The following is an 18490-nucleotide window of genomic DNA, read 5'->3' as shown; positions in this document are numbered from 1 at the left end:
TAGAACCTCAGATTCTAGTAACAACGGATGCCAGCAAGTTGGGCTGGGGAGCGCAGGTGCAGGACTTATACTTTCAGGGTCCCTGGGGTCACAATCTCTCTCACAGGTCCTAAAACTTCAGGGAGTTGAGAGCAGTCTTGGAAACTTTCCTAAAAGCGGAGAATCTTCTAAAGGGCCTACATGTATGGGTTCTCTCAGACCACATTACAACAGTATCATTCCTAAAACATCAAGGGGGTCAAGATTTCCACTCCTTCAACATTTATCAGACCGGATATTCAGCTGGGCAGAGAAAAATGTACTGTCATTCTCAGCAATACACCTGAAAGGAGAGAAAAATGTGACCGCATATTTCTTAAGCAGACATTCTATACGTCCAGGGAAATGGTGTCTCAAAAAAAGAAGTATTTCATCTACTTTGCAAGAAATGGGGGACTCCTCAATTAGACCTCTTTGCCACAATAAAAAATACTCGTTTTCCCTTTTTCTTTTCACTAAATCTATGGGACAGACCAGTGGCAGTAGATGCTTTGTCTCAGAGTTGGGATCTGGATCTGGCCTATGCCTTCCCGCATTTTCCTCTAATTGGGCCAAAAAAAACTGAGGTCAGAACGAGTAACTCTGGTCTTAATAGCTCCATATTGGCCGAAACAAAGCTGGCTCCAAATTGTCTCAGGGACCTCTTTGGCATCCACAAATGCACAGGTTGAAGCTGGCAGCTTCGATTCTGAAGAGCAGATATTAAGAGCCAGGGGCCTGTCAGAAAGAGTTATAACAACCATGCTTCGAAGTCACAAGATGGTTACTTCTGCCATCTACGGTAAGATTTGAAAAAAATTCCGTTCCTGGTTTGTTTCTCTTCACAAAGAGTCAGTTTCCACTTCTATTCAGGACATTCTAGAATTTCTGCAGGAAGGTTTTGACATGGGTCTCAGGCCCAGTACTATAAAAGTTCAGATTTCGGCTTTGAGTTGGTTTCTTGACTTTCCTCTAGCAGAGCACAATTGGATAAAAACATTTTCTCGTGCCATCTCCAGAATCCGACCTCTGGTAAGAAAGTCAGTCCCTCCTTGGGACTTGTCACTAGTATTGGAGCACCTATGTAAACCTCCTTTAGAACCTTTAGAAAACTGTGAAATAAAAATGCAATCTTTCAAAAGAGTATTTCTAGTGGCCATAACATCGGCAAGGAGAGTAGGAAAGATACAGGCTTTTTCTTCAAGAGAACCATATATGAGGATTCTGGATGATAGAGTAATCTTAAAATTAGACCCAGCCTTTATGCCAAAAGTTGTATTTGTACAGATTTGAAGAATGTGAAATAACAAAGTTTTCATACTCTAGTTCGTCGTTTAGTAATACAATTGTCACCACCAGACATCTGAGAAGCTCTGACAGATGCCTTTCAGAACCTCCTCCTTGAGCTTCCTTTGTTTTGCTTTCAGTTCCTCATCTCGTTAGCCTCTCTCAGCTGTCATGTAGTTGTACTGATTGCATCCCTTTAAATTCCTCCCCATAGTGCATCAGTTTGCGGTTTATATTACTTCCTGGAGTATGTGTGCATGCTGTTCCTACTTCCCAGTCTTCTACAAGATAAGTGTTGTGCATTCATTTGTGTTTTTCTGTTTGCTGGATCCCAGGTGACCCTGACTCCCTCCGTATCTAGTGTAGGGAGCCGGTGGTCGTGTCCCCTCACTATTATAGGGTGTTCAGGTGTTATACAGTCGAGGTACGAGGATATGCGATCATCTACCATTGGGATTTTCGCATAGGCTGAGCAGTCAGGGAGAGTGCCAGGTCTGATGCAGGGGTCTCCCTTTTTGTTCCTTAGTTTTGGATCCAGTGAGTCGTATATTCATTTTGTGTTGTCTTGTTTCCTGTACACCTTCCGTGACATTATAAACCGCCAAAACCGTCTCAAGCATGGATTCGGTTTCACTTTTGACTGAACGCTTCCAGGGTCTTTCATTGGAGGATCTGCATAAGACTCTTTCTCAGTTTCAAGTGACCGGTTCAGCTTGCGTTCATGGAGTTTGTTCTGAGCCTAAGATCTCGCTCCCGGATACGTTCTCCGGGGGTAGTGAGAATTTTGTGCGTTTTAGAGAGGCTTGCAAACTCCATTTTCGCCTTCTTCCCCATTCCTCTTGTGATAAGGAACGGAGGGTGGGGATCATTATATCGCTGCTCAGGGGCAACGCTCAGTCGTGGGCCTTTTCGCTGCCGGTGGGGGCACGGTCCCTCCGTTCAGTGGATGAATTCTTTTTAGCCCTGGGTCAGATATATGATTATCCGGATCGTATTGCTTTGGCTGAGTCTAGACTACGTCTGTTATGCCAGGGTAAACAATCCGCAGAGATATACTGCTCAGAATTTCAGAGATGGGCAGCTGATACTGGTTGGAATGATGCTGCACTCCGAAGTCAATTTTGCCATGGTCTTTCAGAGGGATTGAAAGATGCATTTGCCTTTCATGAGAGGCCAACCTCCTTGGACTCTGCCATGTCTCGGGCCGTTCGTATTGACAGGCGTCTTAGAGAGAGAGGAGAGATCACTCCTTCCTGTCATACTCAATCCCAGGACAGTGCAGTGGTCTCATTCAGTGCGCAGGGGTCTCAGTCGCTGTCAACCCCTTCTGAGCAGGAGCCCATGCAGCTGGGGTTGATTGCCTCTGACAATAGAAGATTCAGCCCGCATGGGAAGGTTTGTTTTTGTTGTGGAGGTATAAATCATTTGGCAAATGTTTGTCCCTCTAGGAGATTCAGACAGTCTTTTGAGAATAATAAAGAAACAAAAAGGAAAAAATCCTTTAAAAATGTTCCATCTGTTAACATTGGCAGGGTTGAGGCGGAAATTGAAGGTTTTCCGTTTGCTTGTAGTTCCCGTTTTGTCCTGCCTGCCAGGGTGGCGCTAGAGAGCAAGAACATTTTTTGTGAGATTTTTGTAGATAGTGGAGCAGCTGTCAATCTCATTGATAATCAATTTGCGATAACTCATGGTTTCCAGGTATGCACTTTGGGAAAGGATATTCCTGTTTTTGCTATTGATTCCGCTCCACTTTCTCAGAAATCATTAAAGGGCATAGTTCACAATATCCGTTTAATTGTGAGTGATGCTCATGTTGAGGATGTGTCATGTTTCGTCCTTAGCGGATTGCCTACTCCTCTAGTGTTGGGGCTACCCTGGCTCACTAAACATAACCCCACCATTGATTGGCAAGCGAGGCAAATAAATGGTTGGAATGACTTTTGCAGAGAGAATTGCCTCACGACATCTCTTTCTGAGGTTTCTACTAAGACTGTACCATCTTTTCTCTCAGAATTTTCGGATGTCTTCTCTGAGAGCGGAGTTCAGGATTTGCCCCCGCACAGGGAGTACGATTGCCCTATTAATCTCATCCCAGGCGCCAAGCTGCCTAAATCTCGTTTATACAATCTCTCCCAACCTGAAAGGGTCGCTATGCGTGCTTATATCTCTGAGAGTCTGAGAAAAGGACACATACGACTTGAAGTCACCTGTTGCCGCTGTTTTTTTCTTTGTTAAGAAAAAAGATGGCTCTTTAAGACCTCGTCTGGATTTCAGGGAGCTGAACAGTATCACAATTCGCGACCCTTATCCGCTTCCTCTGATCCCGGACCTGTTTAACCAGATTGTTGGGGCTAAAGTTTTTTCCAAATTAGATCTAAGAGGGGCATACAACCTGGTCAGGGTCAGAGAAGGAGACGAATGGAAGATGGCCTTCAATACCCCTGAGGGCCATTTTGAGAATTTGGTTATGCCTTTTGGTTTGATGAATGCTCCAGCCATTTTTCAGCATTTTGTGAACAGCATTTTTTATCATTTAATGGGGAAATTTGTATTCGTGTATTTGGATGACATTTAGATTTTTTCTCCTGATTTCAAAACTTTTATAAGGAACACTTACGTCAGGTCTTGCTCATCCTGCGGGAGAATAAATTGTACGCGAAACTGGAAAAATGTGTGTTTGCGGTTCCAGAAATTCAATTTCTGGGGTTTCTTCTCTCCGCTTCTGGTTTTCGCATGGACCCCGAGAAGGTCCACGCTGTGCTTGAGTGGGAGCTTCCTGAAAATCAGAAGGCGCTGATGCGTTTTTTGGGCTTTGCCAATTATTACAGGAAGTTTATTTTGAATTATTCCTCTGTTGTTAAACCACTCACTGATATGACTAGAAAGGGGGTAGATTTTTCTTCCTGGTCGGTAGAGGCGCGTAAGGCCTTTTCTGATATCAAGGAGAGGTTTGCTTCCGCTCCCATCTTGGTACAACCTGATATTTCTCTACCCTTCATAGTTGAGGTTGATGCTTCTGAGGTGGGTGTGGGTGCGGTATTGTCTCAAGGTTCCTCTCCTGCCAAATGGCGACCGTGTGCCTTTTTCTCGAAGAAACTCTCCTCCGCAGAGAAAAATTACAATGTGGGAGATAGGGAGTTGTTGGCCATCAAGTTGGCTTTTGAGGAATGGCGCCATTGGCTAGAGGGAGCCAGACACCCTATTACCGTGTTTACTGACCATAAAAATCTAGCCTACTTCGAGTCAGCCAAGCGTCTGAACCCGAGACAGGCCAGATGGTCTTTGTTCTTTTCAAGGTTTAATTTTGTTGTCACGTTCCGCCCTGGGGTTAAGAATGTGAAGGCAGATGCCCTGTCACGTTGTTTTCCGGGAGGTGGGAATTTTGAAGACCCGGGTCCCATTTTGGCTGAAGGTGTGGTGGTTTCTGCTCTTTTTCCTGAATTGGAGGCAGAGGTGCAGGCAGCCCAGTCAGAGGCTCCTGATCTTTGTCCTCCTGGGAGGTTGTTTGTGCCTCTCGCTTTAAGACACAAGATTTTTAAGGAACACCACGATACAGTCCTTGCTTGGCACCCGGGGGCAAGAGCCACAGTGGATCTCATCGCTCGGAGATTCTGGTGGCCGACACTTCGTAAGTCGGTTGAGGGTTTTGTGGCAGCCTGCGAGACCTGCGCTCGTGCCAAAGTCCCTCATTCACGGCCATCAGGTCCTTTCCTTCCCGTCCTTGGACCCATCTGTCCATGGACTTCATTACGGACCTGCCTTGTTCCTCGGGGAAGACTGTGATTCTGGTGGTGGTGGACCGTTTTAGCAAAATGGTGCATTTTATCCCTTTTCCTGACTTGCCCAATGCTAAGACGCTGGCGCAGGCATTTATTGATCACATTGTCAAATTGCATGGTATTCCTTCAGACATAGTCTCTGATAGGGGCACGCAGTTTGTTTCCAGATTCTGGAAGGCTTTCTGTTCTCGTTTGGGGGTTCGGTTGTCATTCTCTTCTGCTTTCCACCCGCAGTCGAATGGCCAGACAGAGCGCGTCAATCAGAATCTGGAGACATATCTGCGCTGTTTTGCGGCGGAGAATCAGGAGGATAGGTGTTCTTTTTTGTCCCTTGCTGAGTTTGCTTTAAATAACCGTCGTCAGGAGTCCTCTGATAAGTCACCATTTTTTGGTGCATATGGGTTTCATCCGCAGTTTGGGACATTCTCGGGAGAGGGGTCTTCTGGTTTACCTGATGAGGACAGATTCTCCTCGTCTTTGTCATCTATTTGGCAAAAGATTCAGGATAATCTAAAGAGCATGAGTGAGAGATATAAGCGTGTGGCAGATAAGAGACGTGTGCCTGGTCCGGACCTGAATGTTGGTAATCTGGTGTGGTTGTCTACTAAGAATATCAAATTGAAGGTTCCCTCCTGGAAGTTGGGTCCTAAGTTTATTGGGCCTTACAAAATCCTGTCTGTCATCAATCCTGTTGCCTACCGTCTTGATCTTCCTCAGACTTGGAAGATCCATAATGTTTTTCATAAGTCCTTATTAAAACCTTATGTCCAACCCATTGTACCCTCGTCTTTGCCTCCTCCTCCGATTATGGTTGATGGTAATCTTGAATTTCAGGTCTCTAGGATTGTGGATTCTCGTGTTGTCCGCGGTTCTCTCCAGTACCTCGTTCATTGGGAGGGTTATGGTCCTGAGGAGAGGATGTGGGTCCCAGTGACGGACATTAAGGCCACTCGTCTCATCAGGGCTTTCCATAGGTCCCATCCTGAGAAGGTGGGCTCTGAGTGTCCGGAGTCCACTCGTAGAAGGAGGGGTACTGTCACCACCAGACATCTGAGAAGCTCTGACAGATGCCTTTCAGAACCTCCTCCTTGAGCTTCCTTTGTTTTGCTTTCAGTTCCTCATCTCGTTAGCCTCTCTCAGCTGTCATGTAGTTGTACTGATTGCATCCCTTTAAATTCCTCCCCATAGTGCATCAGTTTGCGGTTTATATTACTTCCTGGAGTGTGTGTGCATGCTGTTCCTACTTCCCAGTCTTCTACAAGATAAGTGTTGTGCATTCATTTGTGTTTTTCTGGATCCCAGGTGACCCTGACTCCCTCGGTATCTAGTGTAGGGAGCCGGTGGTCGTGCCCCCTCACTATTATAGGGTGTTCAGGTGTTATACAGTCGAGGTACGAGGATATGCGATCATCTAAAATTGGGATTTTCGCATAGGCTGAGCAGTCAGGGAGAGTGCCAGGTCTGATGCAGGGGTCTCCCTTTTTGTTCCTTAGTTTTGGATCCAGTGAGTCTTATATTCATTTTTTGTTGTCTTGTTTCCTGTACACCTTCCGTGACAACAATATTTAGAAGTCACTCGCCCCTTCAGGAAAGATTCAGCTTTATTTGTACAATTCGCAGAGAAGACTAAGGGAAAACAAGCTTCAAAATCCACTATTGCAAGATGGAGTAAGTCAATAATCCAGCAAGCGTATACTTTCCAGAATAAAGACTGCCTATTCAAAGTTACAGCCCATTCTACTCAAGCAGTGGCTGCTTCTTGGGCGGAAAGAGCTAATGCCTCACTGGAACAAATCTGCAGGGCAGCTACCTGGTCTAGTTTTCAAACCTTCTACAGACTAGACCTATCTGCTAATAGAGACCTAGCCTTTGGACGTAAAGTCCTACAGGATGTAGTACCTCCCTAGTATATCTGGTATTGCTTTATGTGTGCTGTTATGGAGGAAACTTAGAAACATAGAATGTGTCGGCAGATGAGAACCATTTGGCCCATCTAGTCTGCCCAATATACTGAATACTATGAATAGCCCCTGGCCCTATCTTATATGAAGGATGGCCTTATGCCTATCCCATGCATGCTTAAACTCCTTCACTGTATTTGCAGTTACCACTTCTGCAGGAATGCTATTCCATGCATCCACTACTCTCTCAGTAAAGTAATACTTCCTGATATTACTTTTAAACCTTTGGTCCTCTAATTTAAAACTATGTCCTCTTGTAGCAGTTTTTCTTAAATATTCTCTCCTCTTTTACCTTGCTGATTCCCTTTATGTATTTAAAAGTTTCTATCATATCCCCTCTGTCTCGTCTTTCTTCCAAGCTATACATGTTAAGGTCCTTTAATCTTTCCTGGCACAAAACCTCTGTCCTGGAAAGTAGAATTTAGACGTAAATAGTTTTCCAGGAGTCCGTCATGACAGCACTTGGGAATTTGTGTAAATATATGTATATATGTTGCTTGAGCGGATCTCTGATGGCGGCATGTTTATCACCTGACCATTAAGGCCTAAGATGGTCAAAAGCGGTCATGTGCTGTTCATACTGGCAACACTAATGACGTCTTCTATTGACTGTAGGGTCATGTGAAGGTATGACATACCATGAAACTGCCTTGTCCTCACACGTTTCGATCACTATAAAAAGAGAGAACACAACATCTACATTTTATTGTCTCCTCTTATTATCTCCAGTAATGGTATTGTAAATGGTATTTTCAGTTTACATCTTCTCTCCATTCAGGTTCCTACAATATAGGATCCGCTCAGTGGATATCTTCTATATAAGACTCTTCTCCTGATTGACCGATCAAGGATGGACATGGACAAGATGGCGGAGAGTATAATAAATCTCACCGTAGAGATCCTCTTTCGGCTTACTGGAGAGGTGAGAGATTCTGATGATGTCACATTACATCATCTTATCTATGTTACTAGCAGATGGACATGACTGGAGAGGTGAGGGACTCTGGAAATGTATGGAGTGATAATTATTACTGTGTTTCTCCATAACCAGGACTACACAGTAGTGAAGAAGACCTCTAGTGAGCACTGTCAGGCCACTGTGTCTGAAGGATGGGGAAGAACCCTGAGCCCAATCATGGAGCCTCCACATCACCCCCTGATACATGAGAAAATCAATAGAGAGAAGATCCTAGTACTCCTCAACAAGATGATTGAGCTGCTGACTGGAGAGGTGACACTGCTGGGAATGTTGGGCACAGTATACAGGAATGCTATGAAGGGATCTGGGTGATGACTGTATCATTGTGTTGTCAGGTTCCTATAAGGTGTCAGGATGTCACCGTCTATTTCTCCATGGAGGAGTGGGAGTATTTAGAAGGACACAAAGATCTGTACAAGGACATCATGATGGAGGATCACCAAGCCCTCACATCACCAGGTAATAGACATGACTAAATACACACATCCTCTCATTATCTGTATGTAAGGGATGAATTCACTCACTGGATGTGTTTCCCACAGTTAAGATAGAGAGAAGAACACCGGAGAGATATCCCAGTACTCTTCTTCCACTGGATGGCTCAGAAGAACATCACAATGTCCCACAGGATGATCAGGTAGATGGAGATAAGCTCTCATGAATTGTCACCTATGATCTGTAGAAGGCTGTGAAGATCTTGTCTTCAGTTTTGTTATATCCACCAGTATTATATGTTTTATCCTTGTATAATGAGAAAGATGGAGATGGCAGGATTACAACTGACCATAGACATTACATGTTGTCTGTAGCTTCTCATAATATTCTGCCTGTACAGACTTTTAAGATGTATCTAAAATGGTCGACAGGCATTCTCTCACTCGGGAACATGTGGTTGCAAATATATTTATTGTGCTAAAACAATATAGTATAATAGATCAAAATGAATAAAATAAACTGAATAAAATATACAATAAAAACAGTTAATGTTCCAATGAATGGAAAAATTGATACTGTTTCAAATATCGAATAGGCAGGTTATCAAATAGGTAAATACCTTCCTGGTCTTTAATATTTTCCTAGATGCATAGGCCAGCATTCATATGGAAGTTAGGGCACCGCATAGTAATCAATCCATCTGGAGACCAATGTTAGTAAATCTCCCCTTATTGATTGACACTGTTATAGTCCGATGGCCGATTTGTATTTCAATTAATTGATTCCAGTATTCACAGAGTATTACCCACAGTTCAGTAGTTGATAATGAGGAGCAGGGTGTTGTGCCTCGGCGTGGCGTCCCACGTGGTCACCAGTACAGGTATAACTTACCTCCGCTTCTTTTCATCTCACAGTGCGCTGTGGATGCGGCGTTCAGCTCCCTGCTCTGTGTTGTAGATCGGATGTACGGTGTCTCACGTGGTCTGCAGTTAATACGGTCAATGCTCACCTAGTGATGCAGGTAGCGTCCCACGTGATAAACGGAGCCAGTCCCGGATCCTTTCAGATGATAGCACAAATATTCATGGATCGCTCCACTTTATTTTGATTTCATAATTGCAATCGCCCCTGATCTACAACACAGAGCAGCGAGCTGAACGCCGCATCCACAGGGGAGATTTACTAACATTGGTAGGTTATCTATTTTATAACCTACTAGTGATGAGCGAGCATGCTCGGCCGAATACCTGTTCGGCTTGAGCATCGCTATGCTCGGCACATGGCGGTACTCTGCTGAGTACCGCATGTGCTCGAGTGCCATGCTCGAGTCTCCTTCCAGCACGTTTCGAGGCTGCTAAGCAGCCAATAAACATGCAGGTAAGTACTGCCCTCACTGTAATGCCAGTAGCCATGTTGGCTGCTGGCATTACAGTGATTGGCTGGCCGGAACGTGTCATTGGGTGCTATATAGCACCCGATGACCCATGCTCGGATCAGTCATAGTCCGGGAGAGCAGAGGGTAGGAAGGGAAAGGTAGTGTAGGGAGCGAAATTCACAGTTATTATTCTAAGAAAGCTTTTCAAAGACCCAAAAGTCCTTTTAAGGACTACTCTGTGTGTGTGTGTTTTAGAACAGCAATATATTTTTACCTGCGCTAAATTGATCAGTCTCAGGGACATCGGTGCTGAGAAAGGGACAGATAGTGCAGGGAGGGAAATTTGCTGTTTTTGCTACCAAAGGCTTTTCAAAGACCCCAAAGTCCTTTTAAGGACTACTGTGTGTGTGTGTTTGACAGCAGCAAGATATTTTTCTTTAATACCTATTAGTGACATATACTGTACATCATCCGCAGACTGTGTCTTTTTGTGTAAATTAAAATAATCAGCGCCACATTTATTGTCTATAATGTGCGTTTAATACACATCTGTCACATATACAATGCTCTATCCGAAAACTGTTTCATTTAGCGTAAATTTAAATAATCTGGGCCTAATCTAGTGTCCATAGTGTGTTGTTTTCTGTGACATATACAGTACGCCATCTGAAAACAGTTTCTTTAGGGCAAATTTAACTAATATAGTGTCCATAGTGTGTGGCTTTCTGTGATATATGCGGTACACCATCCGAAAACTGTTTCTTTTGCGTAAATGTAAATAATCAGGGGCTAGCCCTCATCTACTGTCTCTGTAGTGCATGTAATACACATCCGTGACCTATACAGTACGCCATCCGAAAACTGTTTCTTTAGGGCAAATTTAACTAATCTGGGCCTAATCTAGTGTCCATAGTGTGTGGCTTTCTGTGACATATACAGTACGCCATCCGAAAACTGTTTCTTTAGGGCAAATTTAACTAATCTGGGCCTAATCTAGTGTCCATAGTGTGTGGCTTTCTGTGACATACAGACGTGGACAAAATTGTTGGTACCCTTTGGTCAATGAAAGAAAAAGTCACAATGGTCACAGAAATAACTTTAATCTGACAAAAGTAATAATAAATTAAAATTCTATAAATGTTAACCAATGAAAGTCAGACATTGTTTTTCAACCATGCTTCAACAGAATTATGTAAAAAAATAAACTCATGAAACAGGCATGGACAAAAATGATGGTACCCCTAACTTAATATTTTGTTGCGCAACCTTTTGAGGCAATCACTGCAATCAAACGCTTCCTGTAACTGTCAATGAGACATCTGCACCTCTCAGCAGGTATTTTGGCCCACTCCTCATGAGCAAACTGCTCCAGTTGTGTCCGGTTTGAAGGGTGCCTTTTCCAGACTGCATGTTTCAGCTCCTTCCAAAGATGCTCAATAGGATTGAGGTCAGGGCTCATAGAAGGCCACTTTAGAATAGTCCAATTTTTTCCTCTTAGCCATTCTTGGGTGTTTTTAGCGGTGTGTTTTGGGTCATTGTCCTGTTGCAAGACCCATGACCTGCGACTGAGACCAAGCTTTCTGACACTGGCTAGTACATTTCTCTCTAGAATTCCTTGATAGTCTTGAGATTTCATTGTACCCTGCACAGATTCAAGACACCCTGTGCCAGACGCAGCAAAGCAGCCCCAGAACATAACAGAGCCTCCTCCATGTTTCACAGTAGGGACAGTGTTCTTTTCTTGATATGCTTCATTTTTTCGTCTGTGAACATACAGCTGATGTGCCTTGGCAAAAACTTCGATTTTTGTCTCATCTGTCCACAGGACATTCTCCCAGAAGCTTTGTGGCTTGTCAACATGTAGTTTGGCATATTCCAGTCTTGCTTTTTTATGATTCGTTTTCAACAATGGTGTCCTCCTTGGTCGTCTCCCATGTAGTCCACTTTGGCTCAAACAACGACGGATGGTGCGATCTGACACTGATGTTCCTTGAGCATGAAGTTCACCTTGAATCTCTTTAGAAGTCTTTCTAGGCTCTTTTGTTACCATTCGGATTATCCGTCTCTTAGATTTGTCATCAATTTTCCTCCTGCGGCCACGTCCAGGGAGGTTGGCTACAGTCCCATGGATCTTAAACTTATGAATAATATGTGCAACTGTACTCACAGGAACATCTAGTTGCTTGGAGATGGTCTTATAGCCTTTACCTTTAACATGCTTGTCTATAATTTTCTTTCTGATCTCTTGAGACAGCTCTTTCCTTTGCTTCCTCTGGTCCATGTCGAGTGTGGTACACACCATATCACCAAACAACACAGTGATTACCTGGAGCCATATATATAGGCCCAATGGCTGATTACAAGGTTGTAGACACCTGTGATGCTAATTAGTGGACACACCTTGAATTAACATGTCCCTTTGGTCACATTATGTTCTGTGTTTTCTAGGGGTACCATCATTTTTGTCCATGCCTGTTTCATGAGTTTATTTTTTTACATAATTCTGTTGAAGCATGGTTGAAAAACAATGTCTGACTTTCATTGGTTAACATTTATAGAATTTTAATTTATTATTACTTTTGTCAGATTAAAGTTATTTCTGTGACCATTGTGACTTTTTCTTTCATTGACCAAAGGGTACCAACAATTTTGTCCACGTCTGTATACAGTACGCCATCTGAAAACTGTGTCTGTATTGCAAATACCAATAATCTGGGCCTAATATAGTGTCCATATTCTGTGGGTTTCTGTGACATATTCTGTCCTGCATCCGAAAATTGTGTCTTTAGCGGACTGTAAATCAATCTGCGCCACATCTAGTCACAAAACCATTAATATGAAGAAGGCGAGCACTAAGGGACGGGGAAGCGGGCGTGATGGTGCACGCAGAGGCTGTGCCTGTTGTCAGTGCACCAGAAAAAAAAAAACATCCACTGTACCCAGCTTCATGTCCAACTCAGCTGGGCGGCGCAGGACAACACTGTCCAAGTCGGACCAGTGCGAACAGTTGGTCAGTTGGATTGCTGAAGATAATGCTTCCAGTCGGTTAAGCACCACCCTCTCTTTCACCAAGTCCAGTCTCTGTAGCCAAGAGTCTGGTCAACCGAATCCTCTCTCTGATCATCCTTCCTCCCACCATGGAGAGGCTTGCCAAACGAGTGATCCCACACTCGGATATTCCGAGGAGCTCTTTCCAGCACCACTATTACATTTGGCCCTCGCGCCCAGCACGCTTGAAGAGGGACCTGAGATATTGTGCCCTGATTCCCTACCTCTTGAGCCTTCACAGTCTCAAGAAGATGACGGTGGTGAACGGGGATCATTCGTTCACAAAGTGGATGATGATGAGACACAGTTGTCAATCACTGAGGTTGTGGTTAGGTCAAGTCAGGAGGATGAGCAGAGTGAGGAAGTGGAAGAGGAGGTGGTTGACGATGAGGTCACTGACCCAACATGGGAAGGTGAAAAGCCGAGCGAGGACAGCAGTACAGAGGGGGAGGGATCTGCAGCACCGCAACAGGCTGGAAGATGCAGTGGAGTTGCAAAAGGGAGAAGTCGGTTCACACCAAACAGGCCCGCAACCATTACACTGAGCACCCCTATGCATAAATCTACCTTGCCAAAGGGTAGGTGTTCCGCAGTATGGTGCTTTTTGAGGAAAGTGCAGACGACAAAAGAGTGGTAGTTTGCAATCTGTACCAAAATTAGCCGGGGCGTGAGCACTAACAACCTCACCACCACCAGCATGATCTGCCACATGGCATCCAAGCACCCTAATAAGTGGGCCAAACGCCTGGGTCCACAACCTGGGTCTGCGGGTCACACCACTGCCTCCTCTTCCCCTGTGTAATGCACTGCTGGCAAATCCCCTGTCGAAGGCGCAGGCCCGGATGCCCCTCGTCCTGCACCCGGACCTTCGCATTAACTATCAGCAACAACATCACCTTCCCTGTCCCAGCGCAGCATCCAAATGTCCATAACACAGTCATTTGAACGCAAGCGCAAATACCCACCCACCCACAGGCCATAGCACTAAATGCGCAACTTTTATAATTACTGGCCCTTGAAATGTTGCCATTTAGGCTTGTGGACACTGAGGCCTTCCGCAGCCTTATGTCGGCGGCCATTCCTCGGTACGCAGTCCCCAGCCGCCACTATTTTTCACGGTGTACCGTGCCCGCCTTAAACCAGCATGTGTCCGCCCAGAACATCACCCGTGCCCTGACCAACGCAGTTACTGGGAAGGGCCACTTAACCATGGACACATGGACAAGTGCTGGTGGCCAGGGACGCTACATTTCCCTGACCACACACTAGGTGAATGTTGTGGAGGCCGGGAGTGAGTCGTACCCTGGGATGGCACAGGTGTTACCCACGCCCAGGATTGTGGGCCCTACGTCCATCAGGGTCTCCGCCAGCAGCTATGTTACTGGCTCCAACCCCCACTTCTCCTCCAGCAGGTGGAAGCTCACCGACTGTTGTGCGACGTGAGAATGCACTGGAACTCTACGTTCCACATGTTGGCCAAGTTTGTGAGCAGCAGAGGACAGTTGTGGAATACCAGCTGCCTTTCGAGTCAACTGCCACTATTCACAAGCAAGGAGTGGGCATTGATGTCAGACCTCTGTGAGGTTTTAAAAACTTAGATGAATCCACACAGATGGTTAGTGGCAATAACGCTATTATCAGCGTAACCATCCCACTGATGTGTCTACTCAAACGATCGCTGCTTACAATTAAGGATGATGCTCTGAATGTGGCAGATGAGGAAATGGGGGAGGACATTACACATTGCTGGTTCCAATATTATCCCACAACACTAGGTGGGACGTATTCACATCCATCAAAACATCCCGCTGATTTAAAGGGAACGCGACCACACCACTCCGAATTAACCCTAGCCAATATCAGACACTGACAATTTTAAACAACTGTTCTTCCGAGCGTGTTTTTTCTTTTTCGTTTCAAATTTTTAATTAATAACCATTAAAGATATAAGTTTTAATATCAGTTAGGGACCCCTACAGGGATTCAAGGTCTCATTAGACCATTGCCATATAATTATAACAGATAAGCGTATCCGCTTGTCCACTGGCAATGCTGACAGGTTGACTCAGATAAAAATGAACGAGTCCTGGATTGCCCCTGACTTCTCAACTCCACCAGAGGAGAGCTGAGCTGATGATGAACATAAAGGCAATTTCAATCTATCATTTATAATGTACTTAATCTACTGTAGTGTATTCCCATGCACCTTTTCCACCACAAAAAAGAGTATATCGTTAAATCTTGTTTTCTCCTCGTCATCCAGATTGTATATATTCCCTCCACTCTTATTTTTAATAGAGTCAGCTCCACTGCAGGCCCTCAACTCAATTTTTTTTATAGGGTCAGCTATGCACTCGCATATAATGTTTTAGAGCATCATCTGTACAGCATGCACTCGCATATAATGTTTTAGAGCATTAACTCACCTAAAGGCACTCGCAAATAATGTTTTAGAGCGTCAGCTGAACAACATGCACTTGAAAATAATGTTTTAGAGCGTCAGCTCACCAGTAGGCCCTCGCATATAATGTTTTACAGGGTCAGCTCAACTGCAGGCCCTCGCATATAATGTTTTACAGGGCCAGTTCACATGTAGGCCCTCACATATAATGTTTTACAGGGTCAGCTCACATGCAGGCCCTCGCATATAATGTTTTACAGGGCCAACTCAACTGCAGGCCCTCACCTACAATCTTTTACAGGATAGGCTCACCTTCTGATGACGACAGCAAAGTCTTGCCTGTTGGTACTCCTGGCATACATCGCTGACTTCATATTAGGCTGCCTTTCCCACGACCTGCGCGTTATATGCATTTTAAACAACACGGATTACTGGTTGTTCACCCTTCTCGACTCCCACTACAAAGAGAACTTCTCATTTTGCATTCCTCTGGTGGAGAGGACAAGCAAAACGGTGCTATTACAGAAGGTCCTTGTTGAAAAATTGCTCCAAAGTTGATAGGGCAGACATCCAAATGGATCGTCACCGTCACGGGGACGTGCGATCGCCTAGAAGTTATCTAGAGTCAACAAAGCGGCAGCAGGCCCTCACCAGTCTCAGTAGCCAAGAGTCTGGTCAACACAATCCTCACCATGATGGCACACTGGGTGAATGTTGTGGAGGCCGGGAGCAAGTTGGCTGCTGGCACCAGACTTGACCGCCAATAGATCATCATTAACGGAAAGTGTATTCATTCCAATAACAGGGCTGCTTAGGAGTGCTATATTGTTATTTATCGTCACTGCCTCCCCGAGTCGGGAGTGAGTAATTGCAGTGCACCTGCTGCCTTCTTTGGATGCTTGTGCTTTAATAACTTGACCCACCCTCTCTGAGTGGTTCACAATTAGGAAAAAAAGGGGCAAGGCAACAACAGCCAATCAGATTTCAGCCATTGACCTTTCTTGGATGTGGTATCCCTTTATCAAGCTCCCTCTCTGGCATCGAACCCTGATTCCCCGTTACCCGTGATCACCATGGTAGGCGCAGAAAAGAACATCGAAAGTTGATAGGGCAGACATCCAAACGGATCTTCGCCGTCACAGGGATGTGCAATCGCCCAGAGGTTATCTAGAGCAGTGTTTCCCAACCAGTGTGCCTCCAGCTGTTGCAAAACTACAACTCCCAGCATGCCCAGACAGCATTTGGCTGTGCAGGCATGCTGGGAGTTGTAGTTTTGTAACAGCTGGAGGCACACTGGTTGGGAAACACTGATCTAGAGTCACCAATGCGGCAGGAGGCCCTCTCCCCTAAGGTTTTAGATGGTCAGATCAGCAGGCCCTTGCTTCAAATGTTTTTGAGGGTCACCAGCAGGCCATCAATCATAATTTTTCAAGGGTGTGTATGATGCCCTCCTTTATGTGTAACAAAGGGTGTTTTGGAGTGCCTCTTCCTTGTAATTTTTGGCAGCCCTTTCACTTAGTACATAGGCTTTATAAGTGTAGGAGTCCCACTACCTGAACAATTGTACCACAATGTGAATGAGGACCTCCTTTATGTGATATACAGGCTGTTTCGGAGTGCCTCTTGCTTGTAATTTTTTGCAGCACTTGCACTTTATTTACAGAAAAGAATGTTTCCTAACAATTTTTCCTGTTTTTGTGGGGGTTTTGTGCGTATTTTTGTCAGTCTGTAAAAGTGGCATACATCTCAGACAACATGGTTCCCAGCAGCGACCTGGGAGTCAAAGATGCATCCAGACATCGTCCCCACGGTGTTTCCGATCCATTTCGGTGGTGTTTATGTCACTTTCTGACTTTTTCCAATGGACCAGGCACCCTCCACTCTTCAGAGCAGGGGTACCTGGTTGTCTCCCATTGACTTCCATTATACTTGGGTGCTCAGCCGAGCACATGAATATAGCAATGTGTTCGAGCCGAATACTTTGGTGCTCGATCATCACTATAACCTACCTATTCGATATTTGAAACGGTATACATTTTTCCATTCATTGGGACATTAACAGTTTTTATTGTATATTTTATTCAGTTTATTTTATTTATTTTTATCTATTCTGCTACATTGTTTTAGCACAATAAATATATTTGTATCCACATGTTCCCGAGTGAGAGAATGCCTGTTAACCATTTTAGATATTATTATTTATTATAGACAGGGTGAGTCAATCCGAACAGTGCACCTTATCCTTTACGATTAGCAGGGAAGCCACCTTATTTTATTACCCCACTTCAGACTTTTAAGATGGCCTCTTCTGTGAACTGCTGCAGATGTTTAGTGGTTGCATAAGAGTAGCAGAACAGTTTGCCCTTAGAACTCTAGTTAAGCCACTGTGTCCTTATACTATAAACATAAGCAGGGTGATCTACTGGTGATAGATAATCAGTTCTCACCTCTCCTGTGTTCTCTCCTGTCACTTATACTAGGTACAGTATCTTCATGCCTGCAGTCATCCCAAAACTGGTAGATAGAACAGGAAGACAGCATTAAAGGGTTTGTTCAGGAATAAGTAACTTTTCACATGTGTCCGCAGCCTCTACTATGGAAAGAGTCATTCGTACCTGCTACCCTCAGCTCTGGTTATGTGTGCCAGCTCCTGTGTGTCCATCTTCCAGTAAATGTTGTTTGCTTCCTCGCCGGCACAGGCATGGTCACCTGCTTTACTGCAGCCAATGACTGGCTTTAGTGGTGATGTGTTTCTTGTGGACTTGTCACCCCTGAATCCAGTCATTGGCTGCAGCAGAGCAGATGATTATGCCCATTCCTAGGAGGTAAACAAGCCACAGACTGAAAGAACTTTGGCTTACCGGCTTCACAGCCCTGGGGCGGCCAGCAAGGGCAACAGGTGCACCAACAATGTAATGTTATATACACACAATGTAATGTTAGGGATGGACTATAAGGGCTACTCTCCCTGCATTGCAAACTGGTTGGAATAATGAAGCAATCAGATTGGATTTATACAGGAGACCTGCAGATATTTGGGTCAGATAACTCCTGCTGTCCGGTCATTTTTGGTCGTCTTTTCAGGTCGTATAAAGCCTTCCATACGACTTCTCCAACCGTCTGATGACTTCTACAATATTTGTTTTACAGCTTGTGAATCCGGGTGAAGATCTGCACAATATTAATCCTACAGAGACATATGTGAGG

The 18490-nt window shown here is 44.7% G+C and overlaps 1 protein-coding gene, 1 long non-coding RNA gene and 1 pseudogene across 2 annotated transcripts in view; 2 read left to right on the top strand and 1 right to left on the bottom strand.

Annotated features, from left to right (window-relative positions):
- Positions 1-18490, bottom strand: part of LOC122940390 — a 1294760-nt pseudogene that overhangs the window by 99606 nt on the left and 1176664 nt on the right.
- Positions 1-18490, top strand: part of LOC122940410 (oocyte zinc finger protein XlCOF7.1-like) — a 195341-nt gene that overhangs the window by 153506 nt on the left and 23345 nt on the right. The gene's annotated exons all lie outside the window — the stretch shown is intronic.
- On the top strand, positions 8452-18489 carry LOC122940537. Its single transcript, XR_006390362.1, has 3 exons — positions 8452-8483; positions 8567-8661; positions 18434-18489. It is a non-coding gene; the product is annotated as an uncharacterized LOC122940537 (long non-coding RNA).

This window comes from Bufo gargarizans, chromosome 6 (assembly GCF_014858855.1).
Source record: "Bufo gargarizans isolate SCDJY-AF-19 chromosome 6, ASM1485885v1, whole genome shotgun sequence".
Lineage (NCBI taxonomy): Eukaryota > Metazoa > Chordata > Amphibia > Anura > Bufonidae > Bufo > Bufo gargarizans.
The sequence above is the reverse complement of the archived record's forward strand: the minus strand, read 5'-3'. Positions and strand labels throughout refer to the sequence as shown.